Raw genomic sequence first — 24,752 nt, 5'->3', positions numbered from 1 at the left:
AAAATTCTTGAATCCTTTTCTTTCAAATGCTATAGTGTCTCCTTGCTTCAGAGAAGTGATTTACATTTTGCAGGGGCTGGACTTTGCATCATGGGATGTGCCTTTTGCCATCCACTTATAAGTCTGACCAAATTTAGCTGTTATACACATTTGAAAAGAATGGCTGTTTCCCAAGTTCAATAGAAACTTTCTAGAGCTTAAATCTTCAAAATTATAAAAAATCTCCAAAGATTCCAACCTCATGGAGCATGGTCAAGCCTTTCACAGCTCCAGCGTGTGACAGCACTGTGTATGAACATCCCCACAGATTAACTGAGTGTGCTTTCTCCAGTTCAGGATCATAGCCAGCCTTTCCTTGTAGAACCTGTTCCTGGCTGCTCTGAGTCAGGTTCTGGAACTGAGAGAAGTGAACCTGTCTCTCAGGTCCTTTCTGTCACCGCCTTCTTGCACCCAGGCAGCATGCAAGGGGAAGCCATATGAGTCAAAATGGAGAGGGGACAAGAGATGGGCTTGTGGCATTGCAAGGGAGGGCTGGGGGAATAAGATAAGAACAGTCATACTGGGTCAGACCAATGACCCAGGTAGCCCAACAGTGGCCAGTGCCAGATGCTTCAGAGGGAATGAAAAGAACAGGGCAACTATTGAGTGATCCATCCCCTGTTATCCACTACTAGCTTCTGACAATTATAGGCTTAGGAACACCCAGATCATGGGCATGGATCCCTGACCACCTTGGCCATCAGACATCAAAGGACCTATCCTCATGAACTTAAATTATTTTTTAAACCCTGTTATAGTTTTGGCATTTGCAATTCTATAATGATAAGCACCATAGAAAAGCCTAAGAGGAAGTTAATATTTCTGTCTTCAGAGCAGAGTTTGAATAGTTATAGTAAATAAGGCCTGGGGCCACACATTAAGGAATGAGGAGAAAACAAAATATTGAATAGCTGCTCAGTAAGTGAATACTATCCCTTCTGTTACACTGACTGAGGCAGAGTCCTGTGGAAAAAATAGTTTGAGGCCATGTAATTAAAGATTGTATCAAAATCCATACACAAGGGGACCATATTCTGATTACATAGGCAGCCATATTCCTGTATTTCCTAACTCTTGAGTGCTTGACTTTTCAACTTTAATAATCTTCTTTTAACATAGTTTGTATCAAATATGTAGTAATGAGGACATGGTAGTGAACTGATAGCCAATCAGAATTTGGGGCACTGATGTAATATGCTCTCTCTCTAATCTACCCTTTTCAGAAGAGGTGGACAGAAGCTTCTAAATGGTCTTGAAGGGTACATGTGACAGGGTGCTTAGCAGAAAACTGCTTAGCCAACCCTCTGTCACTCCAGCTCCAATTAAGGGAGGTGAATTGGAGCTGGGTAGATCACCTGGCCCTGATTGGGGAATCTGGAACAGCTGCTGCCTCATCAGGCTGGGGCTGGAAGCGAAGGGAGGAGCTAGAAAGAAGGAAGCTGCAGTAGAGCAAAGGCAGTGAGGGGAAGCAAAGAGAGATAGCTTGTCCCCTTTCTCCTGCTGGTGGACTGTAAGAAGGAGACTACGTGTATGGTGGAAAGGTGGAAGGAGCACAGCATGTAAATAAAAACACAGGTGAGCACTGCAACATAAGGTCTCTGTGTGACTTTCTCAGCCCAGCGGGGGGCAGGAGGGCCCAGCAGGGACTCCATTTCAGTACAGTATATAGCTGTCAAGGTGACAAAGGGCTGGATAACCATGTGGGGTCCGCCTCTTAGAGGCAATTATGCAGTTTCTTGGCTAGCTGAAGATTAAATAGGCTTTGGCTGGCTGCTACTGCTGTCTTTGGATTCAGAAGCAGCAGTCAGTTTGAGATTGCACCCTGAGATTGCAAGCCACTTTGAGAATAGCTAAGCAGATGCTCTCACCCGAGGGAGCAGCCCTAACCTTTGCCAGTTCCTCAAATGCTTACTCCTGCCAACAAGCATCATGTCCATCTTAACTGGGTTGAGCCTAAGCCAGCTGGCTTTCGTCCTGGTCTGTGTCTTTGGCAAAGTGGAGAAGAAAAGGAAAGCAGTTCAGTTCTGACTGGCTTTGATGAACAGGCAATATAGAACAGAATATTGGCATATAGATTAAACAGTGTAGCCACAAAGTAACACCCAGTGACTTCACACATGCTGAATAACACTGGGGCAGGGCTGAAATCCGTGGGATTTCACAGCTGAGAGCTTTGGAGGAGGAAAAAAGCAAATGGCCCAAACAACCCTTTTGGATCTCTCAGGAATGAATGAGGGGAGCCATTTTAAAATGATTTCATCCTGTCCCTAGCCAAGTACTGCAAACAAGCCAGCAGGTGTTGAATGTTGCTATTAGAGCTAGTAATATCAATGTGCATATCTGGATTCCTTTCTGGATTACAGGACCACATAACCATGTCATGGATAGTTTGTGTTTTACTGATGACTGACTTTGCATTAAGCATTGTGAGCTGAAGTTTGGGGCCTGTGTCTGCTCTTATTGAGAGAGGTAGGGTTAACAGATAGCAAGTGTGAAAAATCGGGATGGGGGTGGGGTAACAGGTGCCTGTATAAGACAAAGCCCTGAATATTTAGACTGTCCCTATAAAATTGGGACATCTGGTCACCCTAGATCTCAGGTGCCACTAAAGGAACAGATACTGAGAACCTGTCACATTGGCCATATCCAGGAGCCCTTGTCCTTGCCTTCTCTCCACATTCTGGTCCCAACAAACAGAAATTAAGTGTCTTGCCAAACTCGCATTAAATACCTTTAACAGAGTCGATATTTGAGCCTAGATATCTTGAGTCCCAGTCCAATGCCTTAACCACAAGACCATCATCTATCCTGTTTTATATTGGGACTTTGATGTTTGAATTGGTGTTTCCCTCTAAGGGATTATTTTTACTTGTGCCCTAAAACATATGCAGCACAGGGCGGAGGCTAGTCACAAACCCAATCCTTGCACCTTGTTCTGGTAATGGCAGGGAGGTGTGAATGAGAAGTGGGAGTCATAGACTGCAAAATAGTTGTAGTATGGGCTCTTCCTTCAGATCACAGTTCCTCCAGAAGCATGCACTGGAGTGGTGCCCCTCTGTAGGCTTATTGCAACAGGGATAGGTCTTACAGGCATAAGGTAAACTGCCCCTAAATGTGACTGGGAAGTGTATCCACAAAATTAAGTTTTTGACTATAAATAATATTTCTGCATATATTTATGGGTAATCTCACATTTGAAAACAAATGTTGGGTGTTTTTTCCTAACCTTGTTTTCACACCTCCAGAAAAAAAATCACATTTCTCACAATGTAGTTTCAGATGTGTGTCCATAATCACAACATAGCTATGATGCAGGTTTTGCATTATTCAGGATCAGGAGCGTATATGTTCTAGAAGCTATTTTAACTCTGCTTACTACCAGTTGAGAGATTTGTTGTTGGCTGGAATTAAAAGGAGACTTAGAGCCTCCATATATAATACCCATTGGTCCTTTGTGACTTTGCTTTGTCTCTACAGAAGTTTTTAGCTTTTATATCAGCTTATTTTAATAAAGAAGGTGGCAGAGAAAAAGAAAATAGATTGTTAGTGATTTTGACAATATTTCAGTGCCACTGGATGGAGCAGCAGACTAGGTGGGAGCATACTCCTCTGACTTAACTTTGAATTACCTTTCTCCCCCTCCCTTTTATTCCTCCAAATCAGTAAAAATAAGACAGACAAATATCTGTCACACACTCATGGCATCCCTTTTTTGTTAGATTTCAGGTTAATTAGATGAGCATTAGTCTTATTCAGGGGTTGGCAACCTCTGGCATGCGGCTCACCAGGGTAAGCACCCTGGTGGGCCGGGCCAGTTTGTTTACCTGCCGTGTCAGCAGGTTCAGCCGATAGCAAACTGGCTGCCGTTTGCTGTCCCAGGCCAATGGGGGTGGCGGGAAGTGCCAAGGGACGTACTGGCCACATGCCAGAGGTTGCTGACCCCCTGGTCTAATTGGTAGCCTATGACTTTGTGGAAGGTAAGACTTTACTGAGAGAGACAGAAAAGATTTCAGATAGGTGTCTGAATAAGTGATATAGAAATGTAGAGCTGGAAGGCATCTTGAGAAGTCAAGTCCAGCTCCCTGTGTTGTCAGGATCAAGTAAACCTGAACCACACCTGACAGGTGTTTGTTCAACTTATTTTCAAAAGCTTCCAAAGATGGGGATCCCACAATCTTCCTTGAAAGCCTATTAACATAAGAATGTCCATACTGGGTCAGACCAAGGGTCCATCCAGCCCAGCATCCTGTCTGCCGACAGTGGCCATTGCCAGGTGCCCCAGAGGGAGTGAATCTAACAGGCAATGATCAAGTGATCTCTCCTTACCCGTCCTGGCTAATAGACATTAATGGATTTAAGTATCAGAGGGGTAGCCGTGTTAGTCTGGATCTGTAAAAGCAACAAAGAATCCTGTGGCACCTTATAGACTAACAGATGTTTTGCAGCATGAGCTTTCGTGGGTGAATACCCACTTCTTCGGATGCAAGAAGAAGAATCCGAAGAAGTGGGTATTCACCCACAAAAGCTCATGCTGCAAAACATCTGTTAGTCTATAAGGTGCCACAGGATTCTTTGTTGCCATTAATGGATTTATCCTCCATGAATTTATCTAGTTCTCTTTTAAACCCTGTTATAGTCCTAGCCTTCACAACCTCCTCAGGCAAGGAGTTCCACAGGTTGACTGCACGCTGTGTGAAGAACAACTTCCTTTTATTTGTTTTAAACCTGCTGCCTATTAATTTCATTTGGTGGCCTCTAGTTCTTATATTATGGGAACAAGGAAATAACCTTTCCTTATTCACTTTCTCCACGTCACTCATGATTTTATATACCTCTACATATCTCCCCTTAGTCTCCTCTTTTCCAAGCTGAAAAGCCCTAGCTTCTTTAATCTCTCCTCATATGGGACTCGTTCCAAACCCCTAGTTATTTTAGTCACCCTTCTGTGAACCTTTTCTAATGCCAGTATATCTCTTTTGAGATGAGGAGACCACATCTGCATGCAGTATTCAAGATGTGGGTATAACATGGATTTATATAAGAGCAATAAGATATTCTCCATCTTATTCTCTATCCCTTTTTGAATGATTCCTAACATCCTGTCTGATTTTTGACTGCCACTGCATGGATGTCTTCAGAGAACTAGCCCAGATGATTCCAAGATCTCTTTCCTGATTAGTTTTAGCTAAATTATCCCCCATCATATTGTATGTATAGTTGGGGTTATTTTTCCCAATGTGCATTACTTTACATTTATCCACATTAAATTTCATTTGCCCTTTTGTTGCCCAATCACTAAGTTTTGTGAGATCTTGTTGAAGTTCTTCACAGTCTGCTTTGGTCTTAACTATCTTGAGCAGTTTAGTATTGTCTGCAAACTTTGCCACTTCACTACTTACCCCTTTCTCCAGATAATTTATTAATAAATTGAATAGGATTGGTTCTAGGACTGACTCTTGGGGAATACCACTAGTTACCTCTCTCCATTTTGAAAATTTACCTTTTATTCCAGAGCTCAACTACCGTTATAGTTTGTGGTACAGTATTACTCCCAGATCCTTTTCAGCAGTACTCCCAACTAGCCAGTTATTCCCCATTTTGTAGTTGTGGATTTGATTTTTCTTTCCTATATAAACTACTTTGAACTTGTCTTTTTATTGAATTTCATCTTATTGAGTTCAAACCATTTCTCCAATTTGTTAAGGTCATTCTGAATTTTAAACCTGTCCACCAAAGTCCTTGCAACCCCTCCCAGGTTGGTGTCATCTGCTAGTTTTATAAGCATACTCTCTACTCCATTATCCAAGTCATTAATGAAAATATTGACTAGTATCAGACCCAGAACTAACCCCTGTAGGACTCCAGTAGGTAGGCCCTCCCAAATTGACAGCAAACCATTGATAGCTACTCTTTGAGTATGGTCTGTCAACCATTTGTGCACCCAATTTATAGTAAATTAATCTAGACCACATTTCCCTAGTTTGCGTATGAGAATGTCATGTGTAACAGTGTCAAAAGCCATAGTACAATCAAAGTATATCATGTCTACCGCTTTCTCCCATCCACTAGGTCAATAATCCTATAAAAGAAGGAAATGAAGTTAATTTGGCATGATTTATTCTTGACAAATCCATGCTGACTATTCCTTATAACTGTATTATCCTCCAGGTGTTTACAAATTTATTGATAATTTGCTCAAGTATCGTTCCAGGTATTGAAGTTAGAGTGAATGGTCTATAATTCCCTCAGTTCTCTTTGTTCCCCTTTTTAAAGATATGTATTATGCCCTTCTCCAGTCTTTTGGAATCTCTCCTATCCCATTCTTAAAGATCATTCCTAATGTCTCCAAGGGTAGGTCTATACTTACCCGCCGGGTCGACGCGTAGAGTTCGACTTCTCGGAGTTCGAACTATCGCATCTAATCTAGACGCGATAGTTCGAACTCCGGGCGCGCTCCCGTTGACTCCGGAACTCCACCACTGCGAATGGCGGTGGCGGAGTCGACGGGGGGAGCCACGGACTTCGATCCCGCGGCGTCTGGACGGGTGAGTAGCTCGAACTAAGGTAGTTCGACTTCAGCTACGCTATTCGCGTAGCTGAAGTTGCGTACCTTAGTTCGACACCCCCCCCCTTAGTGTAGGCCAGACCCAAGATTGCTTCAGCAAGTTCCTTAAGAACCCTAGGATGAATTCCACCAAGTACTGCTGACTTGAATACGTCTAACTTATCTAAATATTCTTTAACCTGTTCTTTCCCTATTCTGGCTTGTATTCCTTCCCCAGGTTGTCAGTATAATTGTATTGAGTATCTGGTTATCATTAACCTTTTTAGTGAAGACTGAAGCAAAATAGGCATTAAGCACCTCAGCTTTCTGATGTCATCAACTATTAGCTCTCCTAAGTAGAGGACTTACACCTCCATCTTTCTCTTGTTTCTAACATATTAAAAGGACCTCTTCTTATTGCCTTTTATGATCCTTGTCAGATGTAACTCATTTTGTGCCTTAGCCTTTCTGATTTTGTCTCTACATACTTGTGCTGTTCTTTTGTACTCCTTATCGATTTGACCATGTTTTCATTTTTTGTAGGATTCCTTTTTTATTTTCCTGATGGAGCCATGTTGACCTCTTACTATTCTTCCTATCTTTCCTTTGCATATAATTAGTTTTCACTTGTGCCTTTGATATTGTTTCCTTGAGGACCTGCCAGCTCCCTTGAACTCCTTTATCCCTTAGATTTTCTTTTTATGGGACCCACCAGCAGGGCTGGCTCTAGGGTTTTTTCTGCCCCAAGCAGCGGGAGGGGGAAAAAAAGCCACGATCAGCGGCACTTCGGCGGCAACTCTACAACCACCGCTTCATTCTTCAGCGGCAATTTGGCGGCAGGTCCTTCCCTCCGAGAGGGACCAAGGGATCCACCGCCGAATTGCTGCTGAAGACCCCGGACGTGCCGCCCCTTTCCATTGGCTGCCTCAAGCACCTGCTTGCTGCGCTGGTGCCTGGAGCCGGCCCTGCCCACCAGTTCTCTGAGTTTTAGTTTGCCTTTTTTTATGTCCATTATCCTTATTCTGCTGCTCTCGCTCCTTCCTTCCTTAGAATTATGAAACATGTCATTTCATGATCACTGTCACCTAAATTGCCTTTCATTGTCAGATTCACTACCAACTCCTTCCTATTGGTCAGAATCAAGTCTAAAATGTCTGTTCCCCTGGTTACTTCCTCCACTTTCTGAAACAAAACTTGTCTCTGATAAATTCCAAAAACTTATTGTAGATTTTGTATTTTGACATATTTTTGCAACAGATGTCTGGGTAGTTAAAGCTTCCCATTACTACTAGGTCCTGTGCTTTGGATATTTATTTGTTTGATAAATGCCTCATCCACCTCCTCTTCCTGATCTGGTGATCTAAGACCCTTCCCCTGCCCCCGTGATATCACCACCATTATTTTTTTAACCTTTTCTCTTTTCCCAGATATAAAGTAGGGTTTTGTTAGAACTGTAGCTTGTGATCTAGTGCATGGGCATAGTTCCAAAGAGTTAAAGGCCTTGAACAGCCTGCAAAATGTTTGGGTCCTAAGTCAGATCTTTTCAAGTTTTCCTTTATTTTTCTTGCCTTCTGTCCCCAAGCAGTTTTTAGTTATTGTCCTTAAATAGCCTCGTGGTGGATTTGGATCCATTCAGTAATAACTTATGTATACTGTATGTTGACCTTATTGGAGAGTTTGATGTATGAATTTATTGGTTAAGTTTAATAGGGGCTGTTGTGGGGGCGGGGGCGCGGAACTAGCAGAAAGGAAAGACTGGATCAAGATAAGCCATTTCTCAGCAAACACTTGAGTTGTTAGACAATGTCAGGAAGGAAAAGGCCTGAGCTCGCAGGAGATCAACAGAACTATGGGAGATTTAAAAAGGAACACTTTCTAACAGGATAGCAGTTAAGGGGAAGCAGACTGGAGGATGTCTGCCTAGGTTACTATTAGGGGATGGGGAGACTTTCAGTTAAGATAGACGTACATGTGGAGTGTTTGTTTTTATAAAATCTATTTTTTCTGCAATGTTCTGTGTCCTACTGTTAAAATAAAGAATAATTTGGTTTTAAGCAGACTGTGTGATCACCGTGTACCACATATTCCCAAAGGAAGGAACCACAGGTGTCCAAACAATGGGTACCCAGGGTACTGTAGCACAGCTCCTGGCTGAAGAGAGGAACAATTCATAATTGCACCCCCCAGGATAGGCAAAGATATGAGGCCTGACACCTGGCCTGGATGTACTCAGAAAGACAAGAGGGGACAGAGATGCAACTAGCCCTATATTCATGGCACGCCTATCCTACAGCTAATGTCGTCAAATTTCTGTTTTCCTTGGAGCACTTGTTGATAGTGTAACATGTATCCAACTTAATGAAATGACAGAGAAAATGTCAATTCAGATATATGTATGTATGTCAATGTGAGCATAGAATAAGGGAATGTGGCAATTTGATATGACAGGAACCAATGATGAATGATTTTAAAATGAGTTCCACTAGGTTCACAAAGGAGACAGTGTCATGCCATTCCTACTATGTCCTGTGGTTTGCTTCCCATTCAGGACAATTAGGGAAAAAGGAACAAATTCAGCCAAGTATAAGCTGTTGTGCTCCCATTGCAGTCATTGGGAAGTGTAACCACTTACTTAAGCTGAATTTGGCCCGTACAACATAAAACATTAATGAACCAACTATGTAATTCAGATGGTGCATACATTTTTGCAAAACCTGGACACTATTGAAAACTTGTATTTGTAAAAAGAAGAAAATTACTTGTATATTCACCTCAACTTTTAAAGCCAAATATAAAGCAGTTCATAGAATCATAGAATTCAAGATCAGAAGGGACCATTATGATCATCTAGTCTGACCTCCTGCAAGATGCAGGCCACATAAGCCGATCCACCCACTCCTTTAGCTAGCGATCCCTGCCCCACGCTTCGGAGGAAGGCGAAAAACCTCCAGGGCCACTGCCAATCTTCCCTGGAGGAAAATTCCTTCCCGACCCCAAATATGGCAGTCAGCTGAACCCCGAGCATGCGGGCAAGACTCTCCAGCCATACCCTCTGGAAAAAGGTTATATCATGTCATTGACCCATTGTACAATTTACCAGTGTGGCACTTAATTGACCTATTGACTAAGCCCGTTATCCTATCATACCATCTCCTCCATAAACTTATCTAGCTTAATCTTAAAGTCATGGAGGTCCTTCGCCCCCACTGTTTCCCTCGGTAGGCTGTTCCAGTATAGCACTCCCCTGATGGTTAGAAACCTTCGTCTAATTTCAAGCCTGAATTTCCTGACTGACAACTTATATCCGTTTGTCCTCGTGTCCACATTAGCACTGAGCTGAAATAATTCCTCTCCTTCCCTGGTATTTATCCCTCTGATATATTTAAAGAGTGCAATCATATCTCCTCTTATCCTTCTTTTGGTTAAGGAAAACAAACCGAGCTCCTCAAGTCTCCTTTCATACGACAGACCTTCCATTCCTCGGATCATTCTAGTGGCCCTTCTTTGTACCCGTTCCAGTTTGAATTCATCCTTCTTAAACATGGGAGACCAAAACTGCACACAATACTCCAAATGAGGTCTCACCAACGCCTTATATAACGGGACTAGCACCTCCTTGTCCCTACTAGAAATACCTCGCCTAATGCATCCCAAGACCGCATTAGCTTTTTTAACGGCCACATCACATTGCCTACTCATAGTCATCCTACGATCAACCAGGACTCCCAGGTCCTTCTCCTCCTCCGTTACTTCCAACTGGTGCGTCCCTAGCTTATAACTAAACTTCTTGTTAGTCATCCCTAAATGCATTACCTTACACTTCTCACTATTGAATTTCATCCTGTTACTAATACTCCAGTTTACCAGGTCATCCAAATCTCCCTGGAGGATATCCCGATCCTTTTCCGAATTGGCAATACCTCCCAACTTGGTGTCATCCGCAAACTTTATCAGCCCACTCCTACTCTTGGTTCCCAGGTCAGCAATAAATAGATTGAATAAAATCGGACCCAAAACCGAACCTTGAGGAACTCCACTGGTAACCCTCCTCCAACCTGACAGTTCCCCCTTCAATACTACCCTCTGCAGTCTCCCCTTTAGCCAGCTCCTTATCCACCTCTGGATTTTCATTTTGATCCCCATCTTTTCCAATTTAACCAGTAATTCTTCATGCGGTACCGTATCAAACGCCTTACTGAAATCCAGATATATTAGATCCACCGAATTTCCCATTTCACAGTTTTTACAGTGTTGGATTGTCACAGCTTCTTGACAGTATTGTTTGTTTGTTTGTTTTTTTCTTAATAATAGACTTTGTCATTGCAGCATTGCCCCTTTGTATAGCCATTGGAATTCATTTTGGACTATCTGAATTGTAAATAAACACTAAAGTGGTGATGTGAATAGCCTCTGAGATGAGAATTTTTCAAGTATTATGGAAGGGATTAATAAAGCTAATAGAACACTTTATAGAGAGAGACACTCTATCTTTTATCTACCTACTGTTCCCAATCTGGCATGCTCCATGCTGTACGACAACACTGAGTGTATATTGCACTTTGACTTTTGTGAAAAATTCAATAAAAAGTTAATTACAATGAAACTAAGAATAAATGGGGAATTTGAGCAGAACTATTTCACACAAAGGATAACAAACATACAAAATAATCTATCACAATAGGCAATTAAATTGTAAATGTGTTTGTGATACCTACAGTGGATTGATTTCTGAAAGCAAGGATTAAAGGAGGTGGTGAATGAGGAATGTGGGATTAAGGTGAACAGAAAAGGGCAGAGGTATGTGATTCTAATGCCTTTTCCTTGCATTAAAATTACTTAAGTTCTTTAGAGGGGAAACAAAAAAAGGAAGAAAATAAACTTTTTATCAGAAAACACAACTTTGTGCTAAATCCTGTGCTCTAAACTTGTACTGTAGCTTGGTGTATTTGAACTTCTTGCAGCATTTGGTAAAAAATGAGCTGTTGGTGCACAAGTCTCTCTCTTCCTGTTCCCCAACATTTACAATGTAACCTAAAAATTAATTCGGTTTTATGACTAATCAGATTTCTATTCTGTTTTGTTCTGGTTCTCATTCCTTTCTATATAAGTTGTTATACCTTGCCCATCACCAAACTATCTGAGACTGTAGTGCATTAGGTGATGTGACTACACATCTGTCACATATTGTTTGTTCTCTCATCCTTTTCCTGGGGTGAGATGTATGTACAGTAAGTTTCATTGTTTTGGGGTTTTTGTTTTTTTTAAATAATCACATAGCAACAGGTATGTTTATATGTTAGAGAAGGCAAGGTCAAAGAAATGTATCTTGCACTTGGAGCGGAAGGTGATGTGGTTTTTGATGGCCCTTACCTCCTGGATGATTTCATTCCACATTCTTGGACTGTCCCTAGACAAAGTTCTGTCTACTGCACAGTTGCGATTTATTGTGAGGCTATGGCTATGCTACAGGATCGCTTTCTAAAGCGATGGAAGGGATTTTTCCATCATTGTGGTTAATCCACCTCTCCATCAATATAGCAGTGTCTACATTGGAGTTTAGGTCAGCTGAATTGCTTCACTCAGATGTGTAAATTTTTCACACCCCCAAGGGATGTATCTAGGTGAACCTAAATTTTAAGTATAAACCTGGCCTTAACGTAGAGGTTGCCATTGTGTCATGGGAGTGCAATTGTTGACCACAGTCTCTGTCACGGAGCTTTAGATGAACTTTAGATATCCTGGACCCAATTTGATGATAAGGACAAAGATATTTAACTTGGTTCAAAATTCTAAGGAAAGCCAGTGTAGGGAGCAGAGAACAGATTTCATGTGCTCACAGTAGCCTGCGTTACTGAGGAGATGCACTGTACACTAAAGTTTCCTGAGTGATTAAGGCTTCATGTCTAATATATTGTATTATTGTAGTTCAGCCAAGAGATAACGAAGACATAAATAACTGAGGCCAGATCTTTGTCCACCACAATGGCATGGAGTCATCTAGCATACTGAAGCATTACTCTGCTATGTGAGAGCTCAATATCAATGAGGAATACAAGAGACCTCGTAGACTATAGACTAAATTGATCAGTTATGGGTGTGTGTGTTCAATCAAAGGAGACTGCAACGTGGCTGCAAACTATTTTAAATACTTTCCTCTGCCCATCAGTTCTGTCTTGCTCAGATGTAGCACCAGCCAACTGTTCTTCATCCATGAGCTGATTTCATCCCACAACTGAACCATCTTGATATAGGTATGCTGCCTTCATCAACATAGTATTTTCCAATAGTTCTATTATCTGTTATGTATGATTCTTTCTTTCCCTTTCATCTTTCCAGGGAAAATTGTGTGGAATTTTTAATTACATATTGTATGTACACTGTGCTATATGTTCATGCTAGTGTGCAAAGAAATGTGCCTCTCACTTGGACTGGCAGATGATGAGGTTTGTGGTAGTTCCTAGGTTCAGTAGAAGTTCATTCCACTGCCTTGGCCTGACCTCTGAGAAAGCTGCCTCATGCACAGATGAAATTCACCCTTGTGTTGGATTGTGCCTGAGGAGCAGAGTTGTCAGCTGTCATCCTCATTCTGGAGATTTAGGTGACCTTGGCACAAGCCATTGAGCACCTTGAATTTGACATAGCGATTTATGGGAAGCCAGTATAAAGAGTGGTTTTGTACAACAAAAAATAGTAGCTATTCAGTTTTAAATTCCAATTTATTTCCTAACAAATGTCAGTTTTGGGTGTGGTAGAGCTCTAGGGTGGATAAATATTTCTTCTCTTAACCTCCTGCTATTCAGGACTTAACGGACTTAGTTCACAAATTGGCACTTTCTTCCGTGCCATAGGGATTCACCTTTGGGAGAACACAGGAAGCCTCTGCCAGATGAGGATTATGAGGCAATCCACTGATTTAGCACATGATTTGGCTGCTCTGGCTATCCCCTCACTAGTGCATCTAACGGTGCTATTTTAGCCTCCTGCTTACCCCAAGTTGAAAGGTGTTTGAAGCTGCCTCAGCTTCCCTACAGACTTTTCACCATCAAGAGACCTGAATGCTCTGTATTCCAGCAGAAACTGGAATAATTCTTCCTTAACATTTATTTGGGTAGCACCTAAACCCTATAACTAGATTTGGCCCCATTGTGCTTGATGCTGTACAAATTTACAATAAATGATAATCACTATCCCAAAGAGCTTACAATCTATAAAACGGGTGAATTTAACACTTTATAGTTTGCCTCATGGGACCATTAGTATTACTCATTTAAAATCTATCTTCTCATTAGGCTGGAGTAGAAAATTCAAGAGATTCATGGGATTTCCTCTTTAAAAAACCCCCAAACCTGCATATTTCATGCTGCTTCTTTGTGGGGGTACCATGCATTTAATGAGTTAAAAGTAGTATTTTGTAATATGAAATAGTATAATGCTTCTCTAGAATACATTGTTTGCTTTTAGATTAGATTCACGGTATAAGTTCTGTCTTAGAATTTATAATTACCTAGAGGATCCAGTTATCCCTGTTTTATCAAAACAGCGATTAATTCACAGCATGCAGTCTTTAAAATACTGTGCTGTTTAAGATAACTAAAATGGAGCAGATGATTATTTTGCTGTTTTCCTTTTATCACTATGCATCGTCACAAAGGAGAGCTAGGCTTGGGAATAACTTCATTAAGACCCCCTGATTTAGTTTCCCACTACTTGCAACAAGGCTATGGCACACTATGAGAATGTATCACTTCAGCTTTGGAAAGGTCATCTGGTTTATGCTTCCTGGACAAATATGTTGCATAACTAACTCCTCACTGTGGAACAGTTATGCTATTGCTGCTCTACCAATTACATATTCTAGTGTTTATAATACTGGTGTATTTAAAAAGCAGGAGAGCTAATGCATTTGTTCACTTTGTTGACTGCTCCACCCAGAAAAATACATATGAAGAGGGTTAGTTCAACTCTCAAGTCTCAGACCTAAAATAACCAAACCATCTGTATCTTGAACTATCAAATTCAAATACACATAATCTTCACTTGACAAGATAAGGGAATTTACTGTCAGTGGAGCTTTATGTAAAGAGATCAAGGCCTTCTGTCATAAGAATGCCTCTTCTAATAAATCTCCTTCAGGATGGCTAAAGATGCTTCTGATGCCGCAGTAAGATTTCATTCAGTCTCATCCCCGGATAAAGGAATTTGCTAGGTGTTGGCTAGAATGAATTATGACTTTTTTTGTTGCCTGAGGCACTTTGGCCTCCTGTTAAATAAATACCCTAGCCTGGTGGTCTTGAACCTCTGTACATTCTAAAAGAGCTTGACAAAAGCATCTACCTCACTCTAAGCAAACTAAAAAAGGGCCAGAATAGCAATTCTAAATGAACTTTCAGTGATGTCTCTTTAGAGCTGGGATTCCTGAAAACCTACAAGTAAATCCCAACAATGACAATTAAAGCATCTACTTATTCTCCAGTAACCACCCATTCAGGACTATGTTTATTTCTGTGTTTGTAGAGCAGCATAGCATGCTGGGGTCCCAGGGTGCCATGATAATATACACAATCAATAATAGCAACAAAGATTCTTTTCCTGGGGGGCGGGGGGCAGTAGAGCTTTCCTGAGATTGTAATGTGTTGCTCACCATAAATTGTAATGCAATCTCTATTTTTAATCTTTACCCTTATACCAAGACTCTTGTCTATTTAGCAATCTGAAGATCCTCCATACCAAGAAGCAAAAACAATGAGTCCTTGTGGCACTTTAGACACTAACAAATTTATTTAGGATGAAGTGGATTATAGCCCACGAAAGCTTATGCCCAAATAGATTGTTAGTTTCTAAGGTGCCACAAGGACTCCTCGCTGTTTTTGCTGATACAGACTAGCATGGCTACTCTTCATACCAAGAAGGCTGTTGGGGGGGATATACATAAGGAGTTTGTTCCCTTGCATTTTGTTCTTAAGTTGTTGGAGCTTTGGTTTTTTAGTTCCAAAGACATTCGGGAGTAACCTAATTACATTTTTATGGGTCCTTTCTCCTCTAGTCAAGGTTCCCATCACCTTGACATCCATAGCAATCTCTTGAAGATCAATTTAAATGGCTTAAAGTAAGTAAATGGAAAAATTTCTCCTTATCAGTATAGTAAAACTATCTTCCTTTTTTTGTATTTGAACGTAGTTGGACATAAATAAGCACCTTCATTATATGTACAGCATTTGAAAAATGCTAACTCTTTTATAGCAATCTTGGTTACCACTATTTCATAATAAGGAACACTGGCCAATTTCCTGTAATTTTGTAGAGGGCCCTTTGTTAACAATTCATACTGTTTTTCTTTTTTGCTATTCCAAGGTTTCATATCCGGCTCCGGAATCTGGCTACTTTGAGCCATGCATTTACCTAACTAAATACAATCTCCCTGTACCCCTTAAAAAAAACCCAAACTTGTAACAGTTCAACCTTTATTCTTCTGCAGTTGTTTGAGTGGTTATTAACTCTGTTCATATTGCTATTCAATTAAAAAGAGTAAAAGATCAGCGATTTTATAATTTCAGTATGAAAGGTACTCATGTCACTATCGGCCTTTCTGAGACTGAAATGACTAAAATGATAAATAAATTGCATATATTTGGGGGGATTTTATGGGGCAGATGCAACACTTGCTTCTGCAGACCTGAAACCAGAATGGTTCCATTCCATAAGGGGATGTTTGCATAATACTTGTGTGGCATGAAGTGGAGAGTATGTGGGGACCCTCCAGCACCATCCACAAATCACATCTCTAGCACAAGAAGCTCCTGAGTACAGGTAGAGGATTTGTTACTACACAGATCTTTCTGGGGTCACTTGAGAGCCTTCAGAGTAATTAGGTGCCAATTAAGAACATAAGAATGGCCATACTGGGTTAGATGAATGGTCCATCTAGCCCAATATCCTGTCTTCTGAAGAACCTTTGGCCACTGTCAGAGGGAATGAACAGACCATCATCGAGCAATCCAATCCCATCACCGATCCCAGCAATGCCAATTCAGCAAAGCACAACATAGGTGCTTTACCTTTAAGCACAATAATTTAGTGTTATTGGTTTGAAATGATGCATATGCTGAAGGTTTTTGCTGCATTGTTGCCTAACTGTAGCCTCTGCAAGCATTCAGCCCAATTACTTGAACCGGGCATTGGACTGGACTTTAGCCTATATCCTCCAGTACCACTGACTTCAGTAGAATTACTTCTGGATGACATGGATGTTAATTGTAGGAGAATCATGTCCTGTGATTCCGACAGCAGAGGACTAGTAATAATCCTTTATCTGTCGATAAGACATTTAATTTCTGCTATGAATATATTTGATAAGATGAAAACCATATTTTCTAGAGGGAGTTCTGCTGTAGAAAAAAACAGCCTATCAATAGCTGCATATTTTATCTGGTAGCATAGTTACTGAAAGGCCAAATGTAAGAAAATATGTATCTGAAGAAAATACTTAATATTCTTCAAGCAGCTATTAAGTCAACAACCCATGATATATATTCCCCAAAGTAGAAGGAAATGCTTATGTTTCTGCTTTCAAAAAAAAAAAAAAAAAAAAAAGGAAGGGCATATTTTAGGATTCTCAATAATAATCTTGGATCAGCCAACACATTTTATTGCTCTCAGAATACAGGCCGAGCTTCGTTTATGCCGTGATTCATCAACTACGGCATTTGCCACACATTTCACCCATTGACACAAAATTGTACCCCGGGATCTAGGCTTTCATTAAACAAATATACAAATAAAATCTGAGCCCTCTTGTTTGTGATGATAACTCTGAAAATAGGACCCTGGTTTAAGAAGTTGCTATAGTGACATTTGAAACCATAGTTCTAAAAGGTGTGAGATGCCTCCTTCATCTCATTAGGTTGTTAGCTCTGAATCTTAAAGATGAACAGTAACTATTTAATTTCTAATCCTTTGAGCAGAAACATCAGTTAATGTACTTATCACACTATGTATATAATATTTATAATTATAGGAGGGGTAGCCATGTTAGTCTGGATCTGTAAAAAAACGACAATGTCCTGTGGCACCTTATAAACTAACAGAAGTATTGGAGCATAAGCTTTCGTGGGTGAATACCCACTTCGTCAGACGCATGCGAAAGCTTATGCTCCAATACTTCTATTAGTGTATAACGGGTCGGCAGCCTCTGGCATGTGGCTCGCCAGGGTAAGCACCCTGGCGGGCCGGGGTAGTTTGTTTACCTGCCACGACAGCAGGATCGGCTGATCGCGGCTCCCACCAGCCACGGTTTGCTGTCCCAGGCCAATGGGGGCTGCGGGAAGTGGTGCAGTGCCCGCCAGGGTGCTTACCCTGACAAGTCACGTGCCAAAGGTTGCCGACCCCTGGTTAAAAGGTGCCACAGGACTCTGTTGCTTTATAATTATAGCCACTGTGTTTTATAATTATTATTACATGATGTAAAACTTTACAAATCATCAAAAGCAGAACAATTTTCGAGTTCCACAGAGTAACTTTTTTAAAAAGTCAAGATATTATGGCATCTTTGAAAACTACTGCCTCATATTTTGGAATCTGAAGGCCAAACTGCACTCTGATACGTTCATGATTATTTATGTCAGTGTTTGCAGCACACATGCCAAAAGGCAGATTTTGGCTTTCACTATTGTGATCTCACTCTAAAACCATCTTTTAATCTTCTAGTTTCTGGTGATATTGTTACACTTTCAAAAACCTGCTTTACTTGTGGGAATTAATTCCACCAGTAAGGTAGAAGAACTTTACACTTGGTGATAGAATGCTTTTTAATGATGATATCTAAGGATTCAGGGATGATTGATTTGATGGTCTTTGTCACTGTAGTATTTGAGCACTCACAAATATTAATGAATTTGTCCTCACAACACCCCTATAAGGTAGGGGATGTATTATCCTAATTTTACAGATGGGGGAACAGAAGCATTGAGAGATTGAGACTTGTTCAAGGTCACTTAGGAAGACTAGAACAGCCAAGAATAGAACCAGATCTCTTGAGTCCTCGTTTAGTGCCTTAATCAAAAGAACATTCTTCCTCCTGGTGACAGACTCAAAAACTATCTCACAAAGGAGCTTGGGGAGCTCTGAGATATGATGAGATTAGGTGTTGGGAGGACCATAGAATTTGGACGGGGAGGAGAAAACAGACTGTTTTGTTTTATATTAGAAGCACAGAGAGGTCACATTTAAGTCAGTTCATATTCAATTCAGTTGGATTATATCCTGCATTGCAGAAGTTAGTGGGGTTTTTTCCTTTTTTTCTAACTGTACATGCTATGAGACAATTGGCCTTCTCTTGGGCAGAATCAGGCACAGTGGAAACACACTATCTGTAAGACTATTCACCTCATGTGAAACATTACAGGACCTTCTGAGAAATCCCACTAGGGGGCACTTTTGCAGTAAGAGTGTAAGCCTTACAAAACAAAACAAGATGATCTAGTTTGTTTTCCCATCTAATGTAATCTCCTCATGTCTTTCTGCAAAATATGCACTGACTAGTTGGGTAATTGAGGGAGTATGGAAAGATGGGAAAATACAGTGCTCCTATATCTTGAGATTATCAGGACTGAATCACCTATACGAACAACAAGAAAAAATTCACACTTGTTGCAGGAGCTCTTTCCTGCCTACTTAGACAGACATTCCTCCTTCCTTCCTCGACTAGAGTTTCTATCTTCCCTTTGATTACCAAGTGAAAATGTTAGAAGTAATACAAATGTATTTATTTAGGTTTTTTTTGTTACAGGATGTGTCTTGGAGCCAGTAATTTTTGCTTTATTCAATATTCTTATAGACTGGCTGACATATTATGACAAATATTATGGTTATGCTAATGTAGCACATTCAGGTCCGCCCAGAAGATTCAGGGGGCTTGGGATCTTCGGCGGCGGGGGGCCCCCGCTTCGGCGGTAATTCGGCAGTGGGGGGTCCTTACGCTCCGGGACCCGCCGCCAAACTGCCCCGAAGATCCGCGGTGGAGGGCCCCCTTGTGGCAGGGGTAGGATGGGGTGTCCGCACCTCACCACTCTCCTGTCCTTGTGGCCGCCCCTCTGCAGACGGCCTGTTACGGCCTCTCCGGCCTTCTTCTCTACTGTCCCCCTGTCTGGAGCAGTAGCACGGCCTAGCGGCCAGAGTCCATATAAACCCCCTTTCGGGCGGGGTAACATGGACTAGCGGCCAGAGTCCATATAAACCCCCTTTCCAGTGGGATAGCACGGCCTAGCGGCCAGAGTCCATATAAACCCCCTTTCGAGCGGGGTAACGCGGCCTAGCAGCCAGAGTCCATATAAACCCCCTTTCGGGTGGGGTAATACGGCCTAGTGGCTAGACTCTATATACACCCTCATGGTTTGGGGGTGAGGGGGTACGGGGGCTCAGGCCCACCCTCTCCACCAAGCCCCAACCCAGGGCCCTGGTAGGGACAAGCTTTTCTTGCCACTCGCTCGGCGGGGATCCTCCTGCCACAAGCCGAGCGTCAATACAGCTTTAACACCGTTTATCTCTAGTTCCCCTGGGTCACTTCCTACCGGGAACAACAATACCTCTGCGGCGAGGGGTCCTCCGGTCGGTTCTTCCCCTCAGGTAGTGCCTCGGCTTGGCTGACTCCCGGATCCTGGCTCGCAGGCCCTCCCTCTGCCGGGGGTAGTGCTGCCACATGTACCATTTACCAAAGGGGTTTAAATGCACTTTTCTTTCAGGATCTCTTAATTGTAGCTTCAAAACAGCTCTGATTATTTTACTCAAAACAGACCAGCTTCTAATCTCTCACTTTTATAAAGGTAGTGTTTTTTTGTGGTGATCACCTGGGCAAATCCTTACCTCCTCCAAGCAGACAGACCACAAGATGAAAAATTCTCTCGTTAGTCACAGAAAAGGCATAACAATGGCTAGTAGTGGCAGTTTTGCCATATTGTATCTTGACCACAAACTCTGTGAAGAGTGAGAAAAGCAAGTCATTTTCCCAGGGCTTGAGAAGGACAGTGAGGATTATCATGAATACTGGGGCTCCTGAAACCTGGGGCCAAGAGAAGCAACAACTAGCTGTGCTGGAATGGGCCATTCTGTCTCTCAGCGGGATACCCTCTCCCTTCAGGAGGTCCCGGGCTTCTCATTCCCACTTACTTCTGGGGAGAAACTAAGCAAGAATAGAAGGCTGCCAAACCTATTACCTCTTCAGAGTTCAGGTTTCTCCCAACGCCATCTTCCTAAGGATATTTGAGGGGAGGCAGCTTTCACTGAGAACAGGGTTGCCTAGTATCGTATCTCAGTCTTGATGAAGTTGGCAGTGGCAGCGGCAGATGACAAGAGTAGGCTACCTAGTTCTGTACCAACCAGTTCCACAGATACAGGGTTTCAACATATTTATAGGTATGGCATAGCTGCCTAATTATGTAATCACCCAGTGCTCAGTGCAACTATAACAAATGTGCTATGACCCTTTTTGGCTGGAATAGCGATTGCAGAGGGCTGTGCAACATTTGCACTCCATCTGCATAGAGCCTTAACACTTAGGTTTTATGTGAGTGGAATGGATTTCACCCAAGGAGATTAAAGGGCTCATCCAAGGCACACAGGAATTCTGTGAAGAGCTGAAAACTGAGCCCTGATCTCCCAATTCCAACTCAAGTACTTTAGCCGCAAGACCACCTTTCATCTCCACTGACTGTGCGGCATTTGTTTTATGGACTTGGGTTTTCATTCACTCACTCAGGCTCCTTTGTCAAGCACTAAATTCAGTATCAGAGAGAGAAGAAAAAGGATTAATAAGAAAAAATACAGAAAACTTGAAAATAATGATGAGATAATCCTTCAATTTAGAGACATTTTTATCAACTCAGCATTTGTTTTAAAATTATATTCTGAAGTGTAAATGGAGCACTGAAGTACATTTGTATTCATTTTAATAAGTAGGACTATGTTTGATAGTGTGCATGAATCATCACATCGAGACAGGTTATCTATCTACCATGCACGGCCTGAACAATTGTAATAAACCCTTCATTATATATATTTTTAGCCAACGCATTCTATGGAAACAGCTGTTGTGTTAAACTTCTAATTAAACAATGTAAAAAGTTAAAATATGGAAATATTGCCTGTTTAACAAAATTATGTTAGACCTTGGACTTGTCAAAAATACAAATTGGTTACTATTAAGATTCAAAAATATTAATTATAATAGGAACTGTCATCTTAACATTTTAATAATATAAATATTATATACAGATATCTGCTAGTTTCCAGCATTTTCTGTCTTTTCAGTAGTTTACTTAAATATTTATTTTTAGTAAGTAGAATAAATTAGTTACAGAACCATGTAGTACAAGAACATAATTCCCTCAAGGGATTCTGGCAGTACTATACAGCCCCCAAGTGTGGAGCCATGAGTAGTTTGTCATGTAAGGAAGGGAAAGCACTGTTAAGTAAGCCTTGCTACTATATCAACCCTCTTCCTCTGATACAGTGTCCAAAAGTAAGAGAGACTTTTTTTTGTTGTTCTACCATATATTCTTAGTAAGCCTTCTCCGGTTGGCATAAACAGTAGAGGATTTTTTTGCCCCCTTTTAGTGTATCTGCTGGCCAGCAACTTCTCTTCTCTTTCTGGTTTAGCATCTTGCAACCTAGATTCCAGTGTATTCCTTCAAATTGATGCAAATGCTAAAAAGACTTCCTTTTTTTAAATATAAAATGTCTCTATGATCTTAAAAATCAAATTTGTTTGTTTGACCTATTGTTAAGGTAACATTTAAGATTAGTATAGGTGAGATTAAAGATCGGGAAATATTTTTCTCTATTCGCTTGCTTTGTGTGTCTGACAGCACTTTGCAGAATCCAGGCATAGTTGACTATACACAAACATGCTTAATTTTACATGAGAGTATTCCCATTGAATGCAGTGGGACTGGCATATGCTTAATGTTAAGCGCATATGTAAGTGCTTGCAAGATTAGGGTCTTGATTCCTGATATTTCAGTTTACTGTGCACAAATGCAGTACTCTTGCCAAGCGGATTCCCACTGATATCAGAGAGGCTCCATGTGTGCGCTTATGATGGCCACAATGTAGCTGATACATGGAGTTTGAACCAGGGACTTCAAGAGCTAAGAGCATGAACTGCTATAGTTTGAGCTAAAGAGATATGGACCTGTAACTGGGGGCTTTGTGTCCCCTGTGATCAGCACAGAAGGGGAGCTGTAACATGCCAGAGGGCTCTCACCCCTGTGCAGCAAAAAGCCAGACTGAGCCCTTAGCCTGTTTCCCTCGTCGTTCATGTGGGTTTTTCACATGGCAATTTTGGCGAGGAAATACATTTAAATAAATAGAAAAAAATGTTATGTAGCATCTCATCAAGTGGCAGGAGTTTATGAAAGACCTATGAAGAGGCTGAGGTAACTGGTATATCTGTGGAGCTGTAGCATTGTGCTTCCTAGCTATGAGGAAAATGAAAAACATACTTCTCAGGAGAACCAACTGCTCAGGCTTCCCTTGCAATATGAACAAGTTTCCCTGGCTGGTAAACAAGGGCTTTTTCAGCCTTATTTCAGCACTGTAAGCAAAGGGAAATTTTTTATCAAGAGGCTGCTGCAAAAATCTTTTTCAATGCTACTTCCTGTAGGCACCAAATAAGACTGCATGCTGAATGTATAGCAGTATACCTATGGTTCATGTACTCTGGGAAGCAAAGAGTAGTGTTATTTCCATATTTGTGTTTGGTTCTTGAGCTGGGCATTTGAGCTGTTTAGTTGTATTATATCCATGTTACTTCTGTGAGTAGGTAACTTTTGTCAAGAAGTAGAGCTGTGTCATATCAAATTGATAATTGTAGAGACTCACAGAAGAGCTACTTTCTTCTAATACTGAACAAGAACATTTATTAGAATAAAAAGGAATCTCTATTATCCCTAAAGGGACAGATGGATGTATGCACACGCATGCATGTGCTTGCACTCTTTCTGCTGAGCTGATTTCTGCTACAGATTTAAAGAAACAGTATACATATCCTCACAGCCGGAGGTAATATCTCTGGGAACCAGATGGCACATCTTGAGTAATAACTGCATACAATAGAAGCTGTTTGGGAAGGATTACTTCCAAATCCTTCTCAGTAGCTCAGTAGGAAAATAATAAAAAGTAAAAATATACACTAGTCTACAGAGACCAAAAAAAAATGAACACATGATTAAACAAATCAGAAACAATTGGGAAACACCCTCGTGTATTTGGGTAGCTTCCCAAATCTCTTTCTTCCCTTTTTCTCTTCTCAGAATTCAGCTTATACCTTCACCCACATTGAATTCTAACTGTAATTTTGGGAAAAGAGGCCTGTGTTTTATAGACGCTTTGGCCATAGTACATGTCCCATAAATTCTACATTTTTCATGGAAAAAGATTGGCTACTCTTCTAGCTTATTCCAGCACACAATAAGAAATATGCCATCCACAGTCCTCTGCAATACAACTAAATGTCCCACATTTGTCTGTATGGCAATCCCTGCATAAAATTAAAATGAACAACCCTCTCCCCGCCCCACCACACACACACTGATTCTTCTTTTTCCCTTACTGCTGGTGCTGCACAATCCTTATATGCTTCTGTAGGGAGTTGGTGATGCCCCAGTTTATCTCAATTCTGACTCCACATTCCTCCAAACCAAACACCTGGTAAATTATCTGACTGTGTTGTGTGAATATTGGTGCTGCTTCAGTGTATACATTTTAATAAAATTTTCAGAACCTTGATATTCAAAGGAATCCATATCTGTAAACCCTCACATCTGTGTTGGATCTCTGTGCAGTACCATATCCAAGTTGAAATTTTGTAGGTTACTGAAATACACAATACAAATACAGCTCAGTGCATTACATTCCTGTTCACTTTGTGAACAAACAGATAGCTAGAACTTGTTTTATCAAACAGGTAGGTTGTATTAACATTATCAGACTACTGGCAGTTTCTCACGTCTATTTTAATATACCTGACCATTCAAATAACAATTAATTATCCATTAAGCAGAAACATCCCCAACTGGGAAACTTAATAACAGAGAATTAATATCAATGTGTTGGCAACATCATCTTTTCCCGTTCTCCAATAATTTCTTGTGTTTGGAATCTAGCCAAAATTCTTTAG

The 24,752-nt window shown here is 41.1% G+C and overlaps 1 protein-coding gene across 23 annotated transcripts in view; it reads left to right on the top strand.

Moving 5' to 3' along the window:
* The window catches only part of DMD (dystrophin), a 2,035,724-nt gene that overhangs the window by 1,008,161 nt on the left and 1,002,811 nt on the right, over positions 1-24,752 (top strand). Inside the window, exon 1 of one of the 23 annotated variants that reach the window (XM_039486415.1) lies at positions 1,469-1,614. The exons of the other annotated variants lie outside the window; for them this stretch is intronic. The gene's annotated coding sequence lies outside the window, so the exon portion shown is untranslated. Of the gene's footprint in view, positions 1-1,468; positions 1,615-24,752 lie in introns of those variants that run through there. 23 annotated transcript variants of the gene reach the window in all.

This window comes from Mauremys reevesii, linkage group 1 (genome assembly GCF_016161935.1).
Source record: "Mauremys reevesii isolate NIE-2019 linkage group 1, ASM1616193v1, whole genome shotgun sequence".
Classification (NCBI taxonomy): domain Eukaryota; kingdom Metazoa; phylum Chordata; order Testudines; family Geoemydidae; genus Mauremys; species Mauremys reevesii.
The sequence above is the reverse complement of the archived record's forward strand: the minus strand, read 5'-3'. Positions and strand labels throughout refer to the sequence as shown.